Source organism: Oxyura jamaicensis, chromosome 5, assembly GCF_011077185.1.
Source record: "Oxyura jamaicensis isolate SHBP4307 breed ruddy duck chromosome 5, BPBGC_Ojam_1.0, whole genome shotgun sequence".
Lineage (NCBI taxonomy): Eukaryota > Metazoa > Chordata > Aves > Anseriformes > Anatidae > Oxyura > Oxyura jamaicensis.
In genome coordinates, this window is record NC_048897.1 from 22,595,976 (window position 1) to 22,612,352 (window position 16,377).

Below are 16,377 nucleotides of genomic sequence, written 5' to 3' on the forward strand. Positions count from 1 at the left end.
ACTTCTTACTCCTTGTTTAAACCCACACTGGCAAGGATTAAAATTCCCCATATTGCTCTGAAACCCTCTGAGATCCTCCTGTCGCCTCACTTACTGTAAGTCTCCAGAAGCAAGTCTGCAAGGCTGTCAGTGCCACTCCTCAGAAGCCACCATCCAGGGACCTGTCCAGAGGCCCCCAGAGCACTCACTGAGACAAGCCCATATGGGACTTGTATCAGGATCCTTAATAACAGCATGCTGCTCTGTCATTAGCTGGTGGGTAATTTAGTCACTAGCCTCATTTAGCTTCTTAACTTGGTAGTTAGGCACTACTCAAGTGCTAAAAAGTTTTGTTCCTGACACATACGACACAAAGGCTCTATCTAAGAAGCTCACAGGACTCATCCTTTGAGCTTTACATCAGCTCCATAGGTATGTAAAAGCTGAGGAGGGCTTCTATCTGTCCACATTTGGGGCCCCAAATGAAAAACAAACAAACAAACAAAAACCAAACCAAACCAAAAAAAAAACAGCGGAGCACAGGCGATGAGCACATGAGATTCAGGAACTAGAAGGGAATAGGGAATTACTCCTGATAAAAGATGATTTGGGATTTTTTATTTTATTTTATTTACCAAAGCCTGAGACTACTCCATCCTTCTGTAGTCTGCTGTGTCCAGGTGTAAAGCAACCTATGAGGATATTAGGAGCCAGCTCCCAGCTTCGCAGCTTCCCAGCATTCAAGCTTGCAGAAAGACCTGTGAATGGAAATAGCAGGAAAGTGTGAATTAACTTCATATGGAGTGAGTCATTCCGCTGAGCCATATCCTGTCGCGCACAATAAGCACACTAAAACTCCCTGAAACCTGAAAACCCAGCCAGGCTCCTGGGAAGGGTGGGGGTGAAGCTATCTCAGTCATTAAATGGAGTGTCCTCACAAAGCCACCCGAGGCTCCCTGAAGAGAGCCTTGCAGTACTGGACCTGTGCTGCTGCTTGGCTTGGGTACAGTTTAGGCTTGTTTCTGTGTTGCAGTGCTGCTTGACCAGCCTGTGCTGTGAGATGGTGCTGAGAGCACAGGACTGTTCCTGGGAGACTGTTGCTAATACAAACCACCCCACCAGGCTGGATGAAGGCAGCCAAGCCCAGTGTTGGCCAGCACGATTCCACCCAAGTGTCACTTACTTCAGACCAGACGGGATCCTTATTTGATCTGGTTTGTCCATAGCACAATGATCAGCATCAGATGCCAAAAAAAGTACATGTAGTGTAGGGACTCTTGTACCTTCTGTCTTGCTTGGGATTCTGACTTGGGTCCTGGTCAGCAGACTCCTGCACAATCCTCTAACCATAATGGGGTTCTCAGCAGCGTAAACAACACTGCAAGTCTTTCAGTGCAGGTAAGCACCACGTCGTGTAGTCCTGCCTGAAGCCAGTGTGCTAGCTGCTGCTCTCAGCTGCCAGCTCCGAAGGAGCAATGCTCTGGTGCTCTGCTGTCAGCAATAGTAGGGACGTGGTGTGGAGGGGGCCTTTTTGTTTCCTTTCTTTGTACATAGCATATCCTAAATGGGTTTAGCTGGGCCAAATCAGTTCCTACCTAAAAATGTTTTCCTGAACTTCCACTACAGGGAATTAATCCCCAAAATAATACCGAGTTTTGTCTGACTCAACACATCCTTCTTCCAGTGCCTGAAGGGCAAGTCCTAAAGATCCCTTCAGGAGAACTCTATGCCCTGCAGGTTATGTACTATTAACTTTGAAGGGACAGGCTGAATTCTTACCAGGTCAGGAGCTGACAGGAGCCCAGCAATGGGGACAAGCAGGGACTCCCTGAGCCCCACTGAAATGCAATTACCACATGCATGGCACCCTACCTCATTTCCTGAGAGGGGTAGGACTGATAAGGTTAACAGCCTTATCGCCTTCTTAATGCCCCCCAAATTTAATCCTCGGGTGCTAACTAGCTTTTTCTTCAGATCGTCTCCTGGATAAATATCATTAAACTTGGAGCAACCACTTCCAGCCTGGAAGCAGGGGGCAGGCTGGCTTTTCCCAGCTGCAGCGGCAGCACAAGCAGCCTGCTTCAGCTTTGCTCCTGGTGCCCCTGTCCCTGCCCCATGCAGGATTAATCCCTCTTCTGTGGACCCGGTGGCCCCATGGAAAGACACATGGGAGCCCCTGAAGCAGGCCCAGCAGTGAGCAGAGGCAATGCTCAGAGAGGCGCTGGCGGCAGAAGAAATGTTGGTCCTCTTGTAGCCCATACATTGGTGTGGCTGCTTCTCTTTCAACCCCGCTGAAGGTCATTTGTGCCCAGGAGACACCTGGGCCTGCTTGGGCTGCTTAAAAATCTCAGCCCTCCTTTATGTCGTTGCCTCTCTTGGAGCCATGCTAAATCATGCTTTAGTGCATCCAGAAGATAACGTGTTTACATGAAGAAACCACTTGAATTTTACAAGATAGCTCCAAAACTGACCCTCCTGTGCTGGAAGATGCTGGTCAAGACCAATCTCAGTGCATGCATCTGCTCCCAGGAGAGGAATCAAAGCGCTGGCCCAGCTGGCACCCAAGCCTCCTGGAAGCTGCTTACTCATACATCTGCCAGAGTCCAGCCCTGGGCTCTCCGTTCCCACCATATAAATACAGCATTGTACTTGCAAAGACCTATTGCACAAGAGAGCAGGGTATGTTTCAACGTATCCCTGAGACAGGTTCCCTCGGCTGCGGCCCCACGTGATGCCTGTTCCCAGGGTGACACCGTGCCCTTTCCAGCTCGCGGACCCAGCCGCTCGGCACCCGAACTCGCCCGACTCGTTCTGGAGGAGCAGGAGGAGATGTGGGTCCCGTCCTCCCCCTCCATCCCCTCACCCCCAGCGCTGCGCCTGGGGCGGTGTTGTGAACTGAAATACACTGGTTTCTGCTCCTATGGAGGAACGTCAGGTGTGGGAAATTTGGCTCGGGGACAAGTTTCACCACAAGTCACTGAGCCAGGCTTTTCTTTCCCATGAGATAATCTTGGGCGGGGCAGACAATCTCTTAAAATTAAAATACAATGAAAATACACGGGCTTCCCAGGGTTTAGGGTAAATCTCTCTTTCCTTGTTTTCTCAGAAAGTGAGCCAGGCTCTGCTGAAACCTTCCCCAGGCCTGTGGCATGGAGGGCAGCGCTGCACCTAGGAGCCAGTCTCTGGGCCAGGGGCTTGTGCCCACTGCTCCCCACACCCTGCTGGTGGCAGGAGCCCTTCTGCGACACCATGGCAAGGGTGGCCAGCTTGGCCTCCTTTGGAGGCACCTCCATGGTCCTGCAGAGGAGGATGGATCAAGCAAGGGCAGCTGAGCCCCCTTCCCGGAGCATCCCCCACGCAGGGTTTTCCCGCAGGCTGTGCAGCCCACAGCACGGCAGAGCTGCTCCTCCACCGTGAGCAAGGCCAGGACGAGCAGAAAGAAGTCGTGGGCTGAGGACTCCCTCTGCAGAGCTTCCAACGTGCTGCTGAGCCACTGAGCTCAGTGGCCGTGAGGATGGAGGGAGTGCCAGCTGGAGGCTTCGCTGCTTTGATACTCCCCCGGCCCTGGAGACCTCGTTGCTTTCTCATCCGGAGGGGACAGCACCATGTGCTGCAGCAGGGCCCGTCGTGAGAGGACTCGGCTCTCCCAGCAGAGGCTGGGTCCCTGCGGGGCTGTACAGGAGACAGAGGCTGGGAAAATGCTGCCTGAGCAGTGCAGATGGGCTTGAGGCAGTATTGCCGAGCACGGGCTGTTCTCCTGCCGGGAGCCCCGGGTCCCTGCAGCAGGCTGGGAGGCAGGAGGAGCACCGGGGCATGGGCAGAGCTTCAGAAACTGCGCATTCATCTTCCCTGCCAGTAAGCCAGAAAGCGCCTGGGGTGGGATGATGACGCACCGCACACCTGAGATCGTTTTCATGGGAATAGACCCGTGAGAGACAGCGAGAGGAAGAGTCAGGGAAACTCTCCCAGCACTTCAGCCGGTGTCAGCATTCACGGGGCAGATTTCACAAGATAAACAAAAGCCTTTAATAACCATGGTGTAGCGAGGCTTTGAAACCCTGTGCAATCTCTGCCAGCAAAGCAGAGCAGCAGAGTCCTCGCACGGCACGGGAGCTGCCGGCCAGCGAGAGTCACGGCAGCTGCAGAGAAAAAAGCCTTGCAAAAACCAAAATGTACAGATCAGTGGGTACCCGAGCTGTACTCCTGGCGGTGGGTAGTAATATGCACAGTGCTATATATAGTGCCGATGAATATTCATGCCTCTGCTGAGGGGTTTTAATAAGATGGAGCAGATGAAAGATGTCAGCCACTCTGGAATATTATCTGGGCAGCAGTGCCTAATCTGAAGGGAGAATAGGTGAGGTTGTGTTAGGCTGTGATATCTTCTGTAGGGTGATTGGTTTTGCTTCTTTTAAGCTTTGTAGAATAACAAGAGTTATTAGCATATAACAGTAAAATCTCACACGTATGAGACTCCCATCAAAAGACTCTAAGCCTGAAATACAGGGATTATGTGCTACACAGTAAAATGCAGCTATACCCTGAGAGGAGCGTGACATCCTGAAACACCTGGTTAGCTGCCTTATGAGTACCAGTAGGAGCAGGGGAACAGCTTCCTGGTCCTGCCTTTCCATGCAGTGGATTTATTCATTGCCTCCAAATATGTCTTTTCAGATGATGAAGGCACTGCAACAGGTGCTGGGAGAGAAGAAAGTTTAAATATGGTTTTAGTCACCAGAAGCTTGGAAGTGCTAAACCAGGCTTTAACATCATTCCCCAGTGTGGTTCTGGGTGAACGACTTCCCCTTTTCCATTTGAAAAAGGGAGATGACTCCCCTCTGTGGGATGTGATACAGGTTTATTAGGGGGCCTTCACAGGGTGCCATGGCAGAGGAAGGGTTATTGCCAGGAACATCACGGCATTTCTCCTCATGTTCCTCAGAATGGGACAAAAGCCCTGATGTGTCCAGAAACCAGCCTTCATTACTGTTTAGTAGATCTGGGATACCAAGCACTGTGGTTATAGCTCCAGCTTTTGAGTTCAGGAGATTAAGGCAGAAATGCAATATTTATTTAGAGCAAATGTCTCCAACTTTCAGACAGTGAAGGCAATCTGAAACCCCATGATCTGGAAAACTAAGAGATGATCAAAAGGAATCCCTATACATATTGTTTTGTATGGCAGGAGAGGAGAAAGAATAAAACATGATACCTTCATACAGCTGGTCCTCAGAGAAAAGTGAAGAGGTGGACCCAAAACACAGAACACAGGACATTAATGTCAGGATCTGCTGACTCTACCCAGTGCCTGTAGCGCAGGCAGGCAGGCCTATGTGGGCACAGCCACAGCCCAAATGGATGAGCAGCCACCATGCCAGAGGTCTAGGAGCCCAGCAGTAGCAGAGACTGATCCTGAACAAGAACAGAACTTGTTGGTGGAGAACAGCATCCCATCCTGAGTCTATCATCTTGTAGGATGGGGAGAGGAGAAAGAGATTCTGACTTTTGAGACACCTGTGCATCGTTTAGGAGAGATCAGCCAGAGGAGAGCAGCACAAATTTTGGAGCAGATTTCTGTGTAAGCAGCTGATGGTTGAAGGCTTTGCTGCCAAGCTGCCATGCTACCTGCTGTGGCTAGGTCAAGCTAGCTCACAGCCAGCAAGCTCTGACCAGTGAAAGAGGTAATGGCACGATCCAGAGCCCAGCCTGCCTCGTGGTAAAGGGGCAGCTTGCTTCTGCTGCGTGCTGACTTCACCGATGCTGCCCTTCCATGTTTTGTTGGCACCTGCTGGAAATCACTGGCCACATCTGTGGTCTAAATAATTACAGAAAGGTTGAGGGGCCAGCATAAATATTTAATTGTTACAAACAGAAGTCTACAGCAAGAATTAGCTGCCCTTCCCTAACCTCCTCTCTATACTTGAAGGAGTGTAACAGAGTAGGAAGAGACCAAGTCCTGCTCTCCATCCTAGAGCATGGCTTTATTGGTAATTAAAAACTACATCTCAGCTTAATTTTCTTCCCACACTTGGCTGTACTCTATCTTACCCCATCTTAAAGAGGCATGTCAGTCCTTTCATATCCTCGCTGGAGTTCACAGAGGTTTGCCAGCATTAATCAGAGGCAATTACCTTTGCATCTTTAGGCAGCGATATCAGACCTGAGCCTAGGGTGATTCATTGCAAGATTGTTTCCCACTGCAAGGTTCTTCCAGACATCTTCTTCACCTGGAGACCTCAGCACCTTTGGTCATTCCACACTTGGGAAACTCTCCTGGCATGGAGCAAGCCCCAAGTACTTCACACCCCTGTCTTTTCACTTCACCTGGTGGAAATGAGTACAGGGTTACAAGCTGGTTCAGGCCAGGAATTATCTAACCGGCATTTTCAGATTTCAATAGATTAACTTTTTTCCAAGGAATTTTCAGGTGAAACCGTCCTGTTTTGGTGAACATCAACTGCAATGCAGACAGGGCTGCTGGACCACAGACCCGTTCTTGGCAGCCAGTCTGGGTGCACCGTGGAGCAACCCAACCACACTGACCGCTCCTGACTTGGACAGCTCCTGGATTCCCATCTTCCCACTGAGCAGAAATGAGTCGCACCTGCAGCCCTTGCAGCTCTGAACCTAGATGCCCTAAGAGGCCTGGCTGGAAGGAGGGCTTTCAGATCCCTTGGCTTTGTGGGAAGGGACTCCCTGGCTCCTGACATGAAAGTGATTCCTCAGAGGTGAACAGCACATGATGATTGTTTGGGAGAGAAGAGATTTATGGTTTCCTAGAGGGAATGTTTTCTGTATTAGAGAAATCCCAGGGAGCTGTGTGGGTCATAACAAAATTAGAAATATACATGCCAGAAAAGAAATGGAGAAATGCTCTAGTAGTTGAAAATAAAGTGAAATTCATTGTTATTACCATTAGTGTTGTCATTACTTACTAGTAAACATTTTTGTTATTAAACTCAGCCTGCCAACATAGACTGTGAGTGTTGACTGTAGGCATCACTCACTGAAGCCTGTGTCAATCTTGTAGAGATGCTAGCTCTGCAAATAAACACTCAGATGCAGGCAGACCACGTACCTGCATGTCCCTCCAGTCCTCTAAGCAAGCTTTTGCAGGAGAGAGAAAGAAATCTGGCACTTCAAAGGGACACAGACTTCCAGCACAACCTCTCCAGCTGCTCAGGGAGCAGCCTGCCATGCTATGAATGAGGCTGGAGAAGTACAAGGGATGGGTGCCTGCTGGGATAATGCCATGAGGACCACTCCCCCTCTGTTCCTCCTCTTCCTCTCCAAGCAGTACACCAGCCAGGACAGATTTCTGTAATTTTGTGATAATTTGAATGTGCTGCCTGTAGATCTGGCATCGGGGTGGTGTTATACAAATACACTGGGCTAGTATTCTGGGGTTGAGAAGGAAAAATGAATAGGGAGGGAAGTAATTGACTGCAAATAAACCACATCTCTGCAAACACATGACAGTCATTAAGGTATAATCGAGTTCAAAAATGTTTACAGCCTCTCCAGGCCACCACGGTTGGAGTGATCACTGTCTCATCAGTGCTGACTGAGTGGGGTATAACTGACCTAAGCAAAGCTTTTATCTGCAAAATAAATACCGCTCTGGCTCTGCACGGTCATAACGTTGATTGCTGACTGACAGGTTGCACAAGAAGCTGGATCTGAAGTCAGCAAGAGCAGCGTGGTGAACACCCTGTCATGGCCAGGCCTGGCCAGGCAGCAGGTCACGTCCCACAGGGTTGTCCACGTTCTTCTGAGCACAGAAAGGTCACAAGTCAGTAGGGCGAGTAAGGAGGGAAAGCAGACAAATAAGGCAAAAACATTTTCTGCACGCTCACTCAGGACAACATGCTCAGCTGTTGGCAGAGAGGGCAAAGCAAATGAGTTGTCACCTCCATCTCAGGGGCACTGCCAGTGATAGAGAAATCTTCCGATCATAGGGACAGATTTCCAACAAAGCAAACAGCCCTTCCTTTGACTGGCACTTTCTTCTTTTGCTAAAACCTGTTTTTCATCTTCTTAGCCAGCTGCTGTTCTTAAAAGGTGGACAATAGCCTCCTTACTGTCAGGAATTACCTCTGTATTATAAAGAGGACAGTCACATGAAAAGCGGGCTTGTCTGACAGGGCAAACCTTCCAATTGCAGCAAAACACTGTGGTGCATAATACCCAGCAACACTGTTTTGGTGCCCATTGTTCCTTTGCATAAAAGTCTTTGAACTGGAGCTAGTAATTATGGGAGCCGTGCTGCAGACAGCTCCTCAGCCGCTGATATGTTTATCAGCGGAGCATCAATCTGACTTGCTTCCAGGAGGTGTGGATGGCATGGGGTCATGCTTGCGTCAGCTCGTCAACCCCGCAGAGCTGGGATGATATCTTTCTTCTGTCTCTGTGAAGCAGACAGCATCAGTGGAGTTCCTGTCCCTGATTTAAATAGGTGCCTTGGTTCAGCAGTGACAACGTGCAAGGCTTTAAAGCTTGGGGATTGAAGACGCGCTGCCAAGGCACAGGAGTGCTTCCTGCCACTTTTAGGAGGCTGGAAAGAGAGAAGCTTTTAAACTAAATGAAGAATCAGACCTAGCTAGGTTAAAATACCTGTTGTCATGAAAACACAGGGGTTCGCTTTCCTCTCACCTTGTCTGAACTTTGGCTGAGTGCTGCTGGCAGACAAGTGACTTAGAAACAGTCACTGGCCACAGCAGGATCCTTCTGACATCTACCCTCAGGAGGGAGGAAGAGGGATGCCTGGGCAGCAGAGCAGGCCCTCTGACCTACCCTAGGGTGAATCAGCAAGCCTCAGCCTCCTTAGACACCCTAAGGATTTCTGAAATCTCTTTTCCTTGACATTTATAGTTAATCCTACAGGGCTAGAAGATATAGTGCTCTAACCATCAGATATGTGAGTTGCTACAGGTTGGGATGATCTGCAAGGAGAGCTCAAGAGGTAGCTACTGGCTGTTCTTCACTGGATTCTGAACTTTCTCAAGTTAGGGGAGAAAATGAACCTTTCAAGCAAAAGAACAATTTTTATGCAAATTAAATGGGTATGGAGTGGACAAAATTCAAGGCAGGTTGGAAAGTAGAAGATGGTTTCTTGTTCACAGAGCCTGGAGGTTCTGGAAAGGTTTTCAGCTAGAATACTGTGAGAATGAGCCCCTCCCCTTGAAGACCGAGCCAGTCTTGTTTATGAAAACTAATATATGACAAAGTTGTCAAAAATAGAAGATAAGTGGGCTTGAGTCAGGAGGCCCTTTCTAGCCCTGTGTTCAAAAGTGTTTTCAAAGGATTGCCGTACCTTACAATTACCACCAGGCTGAGGACAGCTCCTGAGCTTTGCCCAGCTCCACAACACTCATCTCCATGAGAAATTTGGACCGTACTATGTGCAACATGTATTGCTCCACTCTAATTGCAGCACAGACAAGCATGGACTTGGTCAGGAGCCGAACACGGTTTGTCTTGTTGCTGACTGCCAGTGGCCATCTGTGAGAAGTACCTGCGCATCGGCTCTTCCCTCCTAACTGGGTCTTCAGTTGGGACCTGGCCTCCCAACCATCACATTTTTTTTCCTGGGAAAACTGAGCAGAGAGCTGATTTCCTTACTGCCAGGGCTGGGACAAGGACTCTGCCGCATCAGCCACCCACAGGTGGCTCACAAAAATCGACAGCAGATACTGGGGATGGGAGCACAGCACCGCAGCAGATAGCCCCTGTCATTTCTGGTCACAGGGAGGTGGCCAGTCAAGCTCTGAATGTATCGAAGCCGAGTTGTTTTGTTCTCTGCTCCATGGAGATGAAAGGCGCCTTGGAGGGGAGAGTTTGGTGTTTATGTGTGGCTCTGAGCAGCTGCAGCACAGAGAGCAAGCTGCAACAGCAGGCAGAAATCAAGAGCCACATAATGGCTTGGTGGATACGCACACTGCCCTCTTTTACTTCCCACGTTCAGGCTCAAGCTGAATCCCAGCTCAATGTGTAGATACACCAGGGCAACATTTTGTTATCTTGAATTTTTCTGTAGGACACTTGGCTGAAGTTAGCTTTGCTGGAATTAGCAGCACCATTGTTTTACAGCCGAGGCACATTTTCATTCATTAAGGCTCCCATGGTGCTTTCTGCAGGATTTGCAAGTATCCCACACCGTGCTCTGCACAGTGCCAAAATCTCCTCAGTGGTTCAAAAATGTATTACTACTCCCTTTCCTAACACCGTTATACCTTGCGGAGAAAGGGTCCCAGGGACATTCGGAGCAACATGCTTCCTGTGTGACCAGAGAAAGATGCTATCTGATCACCTGGTGCTGTTATATTCAGATTGTGCCACAAGGTCTGAGTGGTTCCAAAGATCTTGCAATGCATATCACAAGTTCCACCTGCCTCTGGAAAAAAAAAAAAAAAAAAAAAAAAAAAAAAAAAAAAAAAAAAAAAAAGGAAGGGGGTGCTGAAAATCAAACAAAGGTAGAGTTTATGGGAAAGTGAAGGGGATGGGGCAAACAGGAGGAATAGGAAGTCAGGCTTTGAACAAGCCCTGTCACGCCGCAGGGACCTGTTCTACCTGCCCGCTGTGTGACCACAGCTCTGCCTGCCCGGTGGCTGCGGTGGGAACGGGGACACACAGCAGCACTGGAGGAAGGGGTTTCTTTGCTGGGGATGTTCCTGCGGGATGGAGGGAGCCGATATGCCTGGCAATGAGAGCATTAGTCAGCTGCAGCCCTTGCCAAAAGCTCGTGTGCAAGCATCAGAGGTGGCTCTGGAGCAAAAACGGCTGTTTACGTGTGACATCTCTCACAAAGCTTGTGAAGCTGGCTGTGGGATGGTGACAGAAGAGGATTCAGAAATCTCTGACTTAGAGGTGCATCTGTTTGCTAAAAGGGACCAGGCATTTTCACAAATCATTGCAGCTTAGCCTCCTTTCCCCTCTTCACAGAAGAGAAACAATCCCCCTACCCAGAACATCTGCCTTTCTCCTGCCCTACACTGCACACGGATCTGGCCAAGCTCAGTGACAGGAGGCAACACTCAACTGAAAAAGAAAACGCCTGGACAGATCAGCCATTCTCCATGTAGAAATGGAAGTAGCAGACTCCAAAGACAACTGCAACCTGAGCTTAATTTTTCTGTGTTTCAATAGATATGTATCAATGAGACCATCCCAGAAGGAATAGTCATTAGGAGCTATAGAGTAAAAAGGGCATTTTTTGGAAGGAGCGAGGTAAGACAGTTATCTCCAGGGAAGGACAAGCACCCTGTGCTCCCTGGCATCCTCTTTTCCCCAGTTACTTCTCTTGAGTCAAGGTCCTGAGACAAGGACTGGGCATTTGCACTTTGTTTCTGCTGAAAAAAGTAATCAGGAGGAGGCCAGAGCATCCAACCTGCAGGTGGTCTGAGAGTGGAGAGCACCCCAGCCACAAAGCCCTTCTGGATGAACTTCTCTGGAGTGCAGAGAATGCAGCAGGGGACATAGGGCTTGGCTCCCTCCAGCCTAGAAACCCACATAGCCTTTCAGAGCCACCCCTGCCCACCACCCTGAAAAAGTGCTGCCACCACTGTTTTTCCACCCAGTGAAGACTTCTGACTGAACGGCCTCCTCTACCTGCTTTACACATGACACAGTGACTGCGTGAATAAAATGGTGGTTGCTGGGCTGTGGACCCTGAGACCTGGGGCTTGGACCTTCTCCCCCTGGCTCTGGAAAGGACTTGTCTCCTGACACATTGACAGTCACATGCACAACCCAGCCAGGCAGTCCTCGTCCTGGTTGCTTGTGCAATATAAGCAACCGCTTTTGTCCCAGACACGGGCTCTGTTTGAGCCTTCACACCAGGCCTCTCACACCCAGCTGCCTTCTGCTGCACAAGTCCTGGCTTCGAGGGAGAAGCTGCCATCCTTTTACCTCTCGGCCTGCTCGGAGCGGGCTCTAAGAAGAGTTTCCAGCCCACAGCTGGTTAATCACTGACAATTAACATAAACCAGAATGCAGTGGGGAATAAATGAAAGTTGGGAAAGCCCCCATTTCCCAGCAGCTGGATGAGGCAATTTGCAGAAAGCCTGGAGGCATGGGGAAGAAGGAGCCTTTCATGAGGCTGCTGGTCCATGTGAAGGGGTGGGTGAGGGCAGTCTGGGGCAGCGCTCCCCTCAGCCCCAGTGCCCAGGGCCAAGGCAGAACAGCAGGTGAGCCTCCTGCCCTAGACATCAGCGCAAATGGTGCGCTGCGGGGAGGGTGTGGAGGCAAGATAGCAATGTCATTCCCAATTTTCAGATGATGAGACTCACCAAGCAGGCTTGTGGCTTTAAGAACAACCAGCAGAAGCTGGACACAGTTTTCTAGAGCCTCAATCCAGTGCTGTAGGTTTAGGGCATACAGGGCCAGGAGAGGCTTTGGGGCTCATGAGGATAGTTGGATGTTTCTAGGTTAATTATCCCCCCAAATCACCACTGTTTCTGCTTCTACAGAAGCCTAAAATATTTCCTCCTGCTAGCCCTGGTGCTCAGCTGGTGCCCCCAGGAGTTGGAGAGGCATGAGCAGGAAATGCATTCCTTGAAGTTGATAGCTTTTTGCCAGTATGCTTGGGGGGCACTGCTAAGATAAAGAAGGCAGATGCAGTTGGGGTTTACCCCTTCATTTAGCAGCCTGGGAGAAGCTCAAGTGTATTGTGAAACTTCATCCGAGATCTTAGATCAACTCCTTTCATCCATGGCCTTGCGGAAGAAGAAGAGCCTAGTGGTGAAAAAATACTGATGAAAACAAATAGCTATTTTCTTGGTGCTTGGGCTTCCGTCTGAGCCTCACCCAGCTGCCCCAGGGTTGGCCAACAGTGGAAGTTTCCCTCATACACAACGCTTTTAGTATTCAAATGGCAGTACCTGGCTTCACTGATGATTTGCAAGCAGAATCCTTCAGATGCTTACTCATTTTCCTGATGGCCAGGTGTTTTCATGGGATTTACAGCCTCGTGTGCCTCAGGAGTGTGACTGGAATGCAACAGAAAAGGAAGAAGATAAAGTTGCTGTCTGAGAACGTGCATGTATAAGATGACAGGCAGGATGATATTGGGCACACACGTTGTGCCAGCTCTTCCCTTTATCTACAAGCTTGCTTTTGGAGTAGATCATGTCTCCGATCCATCTCTTAGCAGGTGAATGGGAAGATAAGTAAAAAAAAGGTGGAAATGATATGGCTGTGGCTGAGGTGCAGTGGAAGGAGCAGTCAGCAGAAGACATGTCAGGAAAGAAGCAGTTCCTGGGTACATTTGTTTTGCATTTAAAACAGATTTGCTTAGGCATCAGGGAAAGGTAAAAAGACCTCTTTAACTCCCAGAATACTAGGGCAAGAGGGAAAGGAAGATTTGTTGACACTGTGTAATTCTACAGCACGAACATGGGTAGTTTCTAAATAAGAGAGAGAACCAGTTCAAACTGGTTTAACAGAAACTTTGTGCACCAAAAACCTCTAGCGAGGGCATTAAAATAAGAGTGTTGCATCCTCAGCAGCAGCTCCGTCTGCTCGGCTGTGGAGCCACATGGTCCATGCAACGACCCCCGACCCCACTGCTGCCCAGTGTCTGCCCTGGTACTGAAACATCCCCAACTGTGTGACAAATGCCCCTTCATCCTCTAATATGCTTTATAGCCATCCAAGACAGAGAAAAGGGGTGAGGCTTAGAAGGCACGGCTGCAAACTTTTGAATTTGATGACACTCTAGAAAAGGATGGTTTAGGCTTGGTTTGATTTTAATGAAAACTCCACTTCCCTAAAGTCCTGTGATTACATGAAAAAAAAAAAAATCTCTTATTTCTGCCAAAACATACTGCATGTGTTAGGGGGAGGAGTAGAATTTGGAGAAAAATCTGGGAAATGTATCCAAATAATAGATAATTTAAAAAAAAAAAAAAAAAAAAAAAAAAAAAAAAAAAAAAGGAAAAGTACCCTCATGCTTTTTTAAAAAATTTAATTTGTAAGATTTTGCTGCTGGACTCATGAGCCCAGGAGCTGAGGCTGGCTCTGTATAAGCCACAAAAAAAAACAAAGGGAAGAAGACCCAGTGTATAGAAGACCCACAAGAGGCTTGGGAGACCTGCAGTCAGTTTTCTGCTCTTTGGAAGGTTGCACCAGCTCCCCCCTGTCTCCAAGGTGGCTATGAGGTTTCTAGGCTGGGTGCAGTATGGTGACACGGACCACAACAGGTGGGGAGGAAGTGAACAAGACCACATAGCTTATGCGGTTCATAGATGGCCACGGCATCTCACGCCTTAGTGCCCAGTGCCTGCAGCACAAGGTGTCTCTGCTGGTTTGACATTACAACGTCCAAGATGACACCAGGCAGGACATTAAGGTATTGCTGCCCCCTCTTGTGGACACCTCAAAGGGGCTGGCAAACCACTTCGGAAACCTGCCCTGGCTGAACAGTAACCTTCAAATGAATTAAAAATGCATCAGTGCGACTCCCCCCATGCCTACATGAGAGGGACACTATGGCTTAATTTAAAGAAGTTTATGGCTGGGAGAGTCCCAGCAGCTCAAATTCCTGGGCCAGCACAGACAATGTTTTGATTTGAGAACAGCTGCAAGTATTTTTTGACAATCCTGAAGCATGTGGCATGTGGGTCAGGTGTGTCAGAGCAGAGAACAAAGACACAGACACCTTGTCTGTGCTGAGATTTGTGGAAATTTCCCCTCTTCTTGCTGGAGCGCCCGGCTGGCTCCACCAGCGTTGCTAGCCTCTGTAGCTCACATCAACTGCTAGCTGTCGTTTTGTGTGACCTCTGATGCAGGCTGGCTCTGGGCAACTTGGAGAACACAGTAATTAAATGCTGAGTCTGGCCTCTGCCAGAAATCTCCTAGAGCTCTTACAGGAACCAATTGTGAATTTCAAAACTCCTGACACGGCTGCAGATGAGGACATTTCGGAGAGATAATCATTGTTGAAGGGCCACAGAAACTCTGTCACACCTAAAGTGGCACCTTGCCCAGGAAACAGTCACTTCCCTGTGACACTGGTCAGCCAAGCTTCCTTGCAGAAAAGCTCCTCCGTACCTTTCTACAGGCTGTGTTGCTGAAGAGACTGGGTCTGCAATAATTTATTTTAAATAAAGGTTGTCCTAGATGACTGTATTTCCCTGTGACTATAAATTATTATTGGACATGGTTCCATGCTAGATGGCCATCAGAGAGTGTTTCTGATTTCTCTCTCCATTTCTTCAAGGAGGAAAAAAAAAACAAAGAGTGTCTGGAAAGTTTTCATAGACTGTTTCCCACACAGGCACTCCTTTAGCAAGCAATGTTTGCTTACTAAAGTCTGGAATAGCCATGACATTTCAAATCTGTATCTGATCTTATTCTGTAAGAATGTCTTCACATAGGACAAGTATTGTAGATACAGGCTCCAATTGATGCTGCTGCCTTTCAAAGAAACCCCCAGTTAAGTTTTTCACAGCCCTTTATTCAATGTTTGCCAGAAGTTCACTTATTTAAACCCCAGGAGGCTGAGTTACCCACATGTGGAAGGAAAGATAAGGCTCAGAGAAAAGGACACTGCCAATTAACTTGCAGCGGAGCCTTGCATCCTTCACCTGAGCAGCCTCTTGCTGTTCACCCCATGTTAGTGTTCTTGAGGTTTTAGACATCGTCAGTTGAGGAATCTCAGAAGTGGCTGGAAAGCGTACAGCACCGTCCCCCTGCTAGCTGCACGCAAAGTGCTCTGCCAGCTCGGCCCTCAGCTGCTTTGGCCACCTTAACCCCTGCACTGGGGCCAGAGCACCCTGGAGGAAGGTCGGGGTTGTCATGGGAAGGGGTGGAAGAGGTGGTCCTCTCCAGCACTAGGCCGGTGCCGCCCCTGCCAGGGGGAATCTGGTTGTCTTCCTCAGAGAAAAATGTGGTGGAGATGGGCTGCAGCCCACAGTCCCAAGAAAACCCTGTTAGGCACATAAACAAGCACACTCTGCAGTGTGCGTTCAGATTTCTTTTTACGTTCTGCAGAGCTTGAAGACAAGTCTGTTCATCCTTCCCCCCCTGTTTTAGAGCTTTGTCGATAACCTGAATGAACTGTTTGACCTCAAAACCAAAATAATTTCTTCCTTAAGCAATAAATTAAGCCAGAAAGCAGAAACAACTTATCAGAAAGTATCACATCACTGTGGCCTTTGTGCAGGAGACAATGTTCTGTTCTGCCACCGTGGAGCCATCCCCTGTCCTGCTGGGGGCAGCTGCTGTGTTTGTTTACAGAGCCATTGTGCCACAGGGAAGCCAGAGACACCTGATATCGAACTGTGAGCTAATGCTTCCTGCCGCCAGCCTGGCAGCCACACAAGGCATCTGAGGACTCCTCGGGCCCACTGGGATTAAATCACCCACCGTCTCAGGCAAACCCCCCCGGCAGTGGGAGCG

General features: G+C 49.0%; 1 long non-coding RNA gene across 1 annotated transcript; it reads right to left on the bottom strand.

Moving 5' to 3' along the window:
- Positions 1-601: 601 nt before the first annotated feature.
- On the bottom strand, positions 602-9,702 carry LOC118167413. The gene is made up of 2 exons (XR_004751123.1): positions 9,293-9,702; positions 602-737 (listed from the first exon to the last, which is right to left on the bottom strand). It is a non-coding gene; the product is annotated as an uncharacterized LOC118167413 (long non-coding RNA).
- Positions 9,703-16,377: the final 6,675 nt, after the last annotated feature.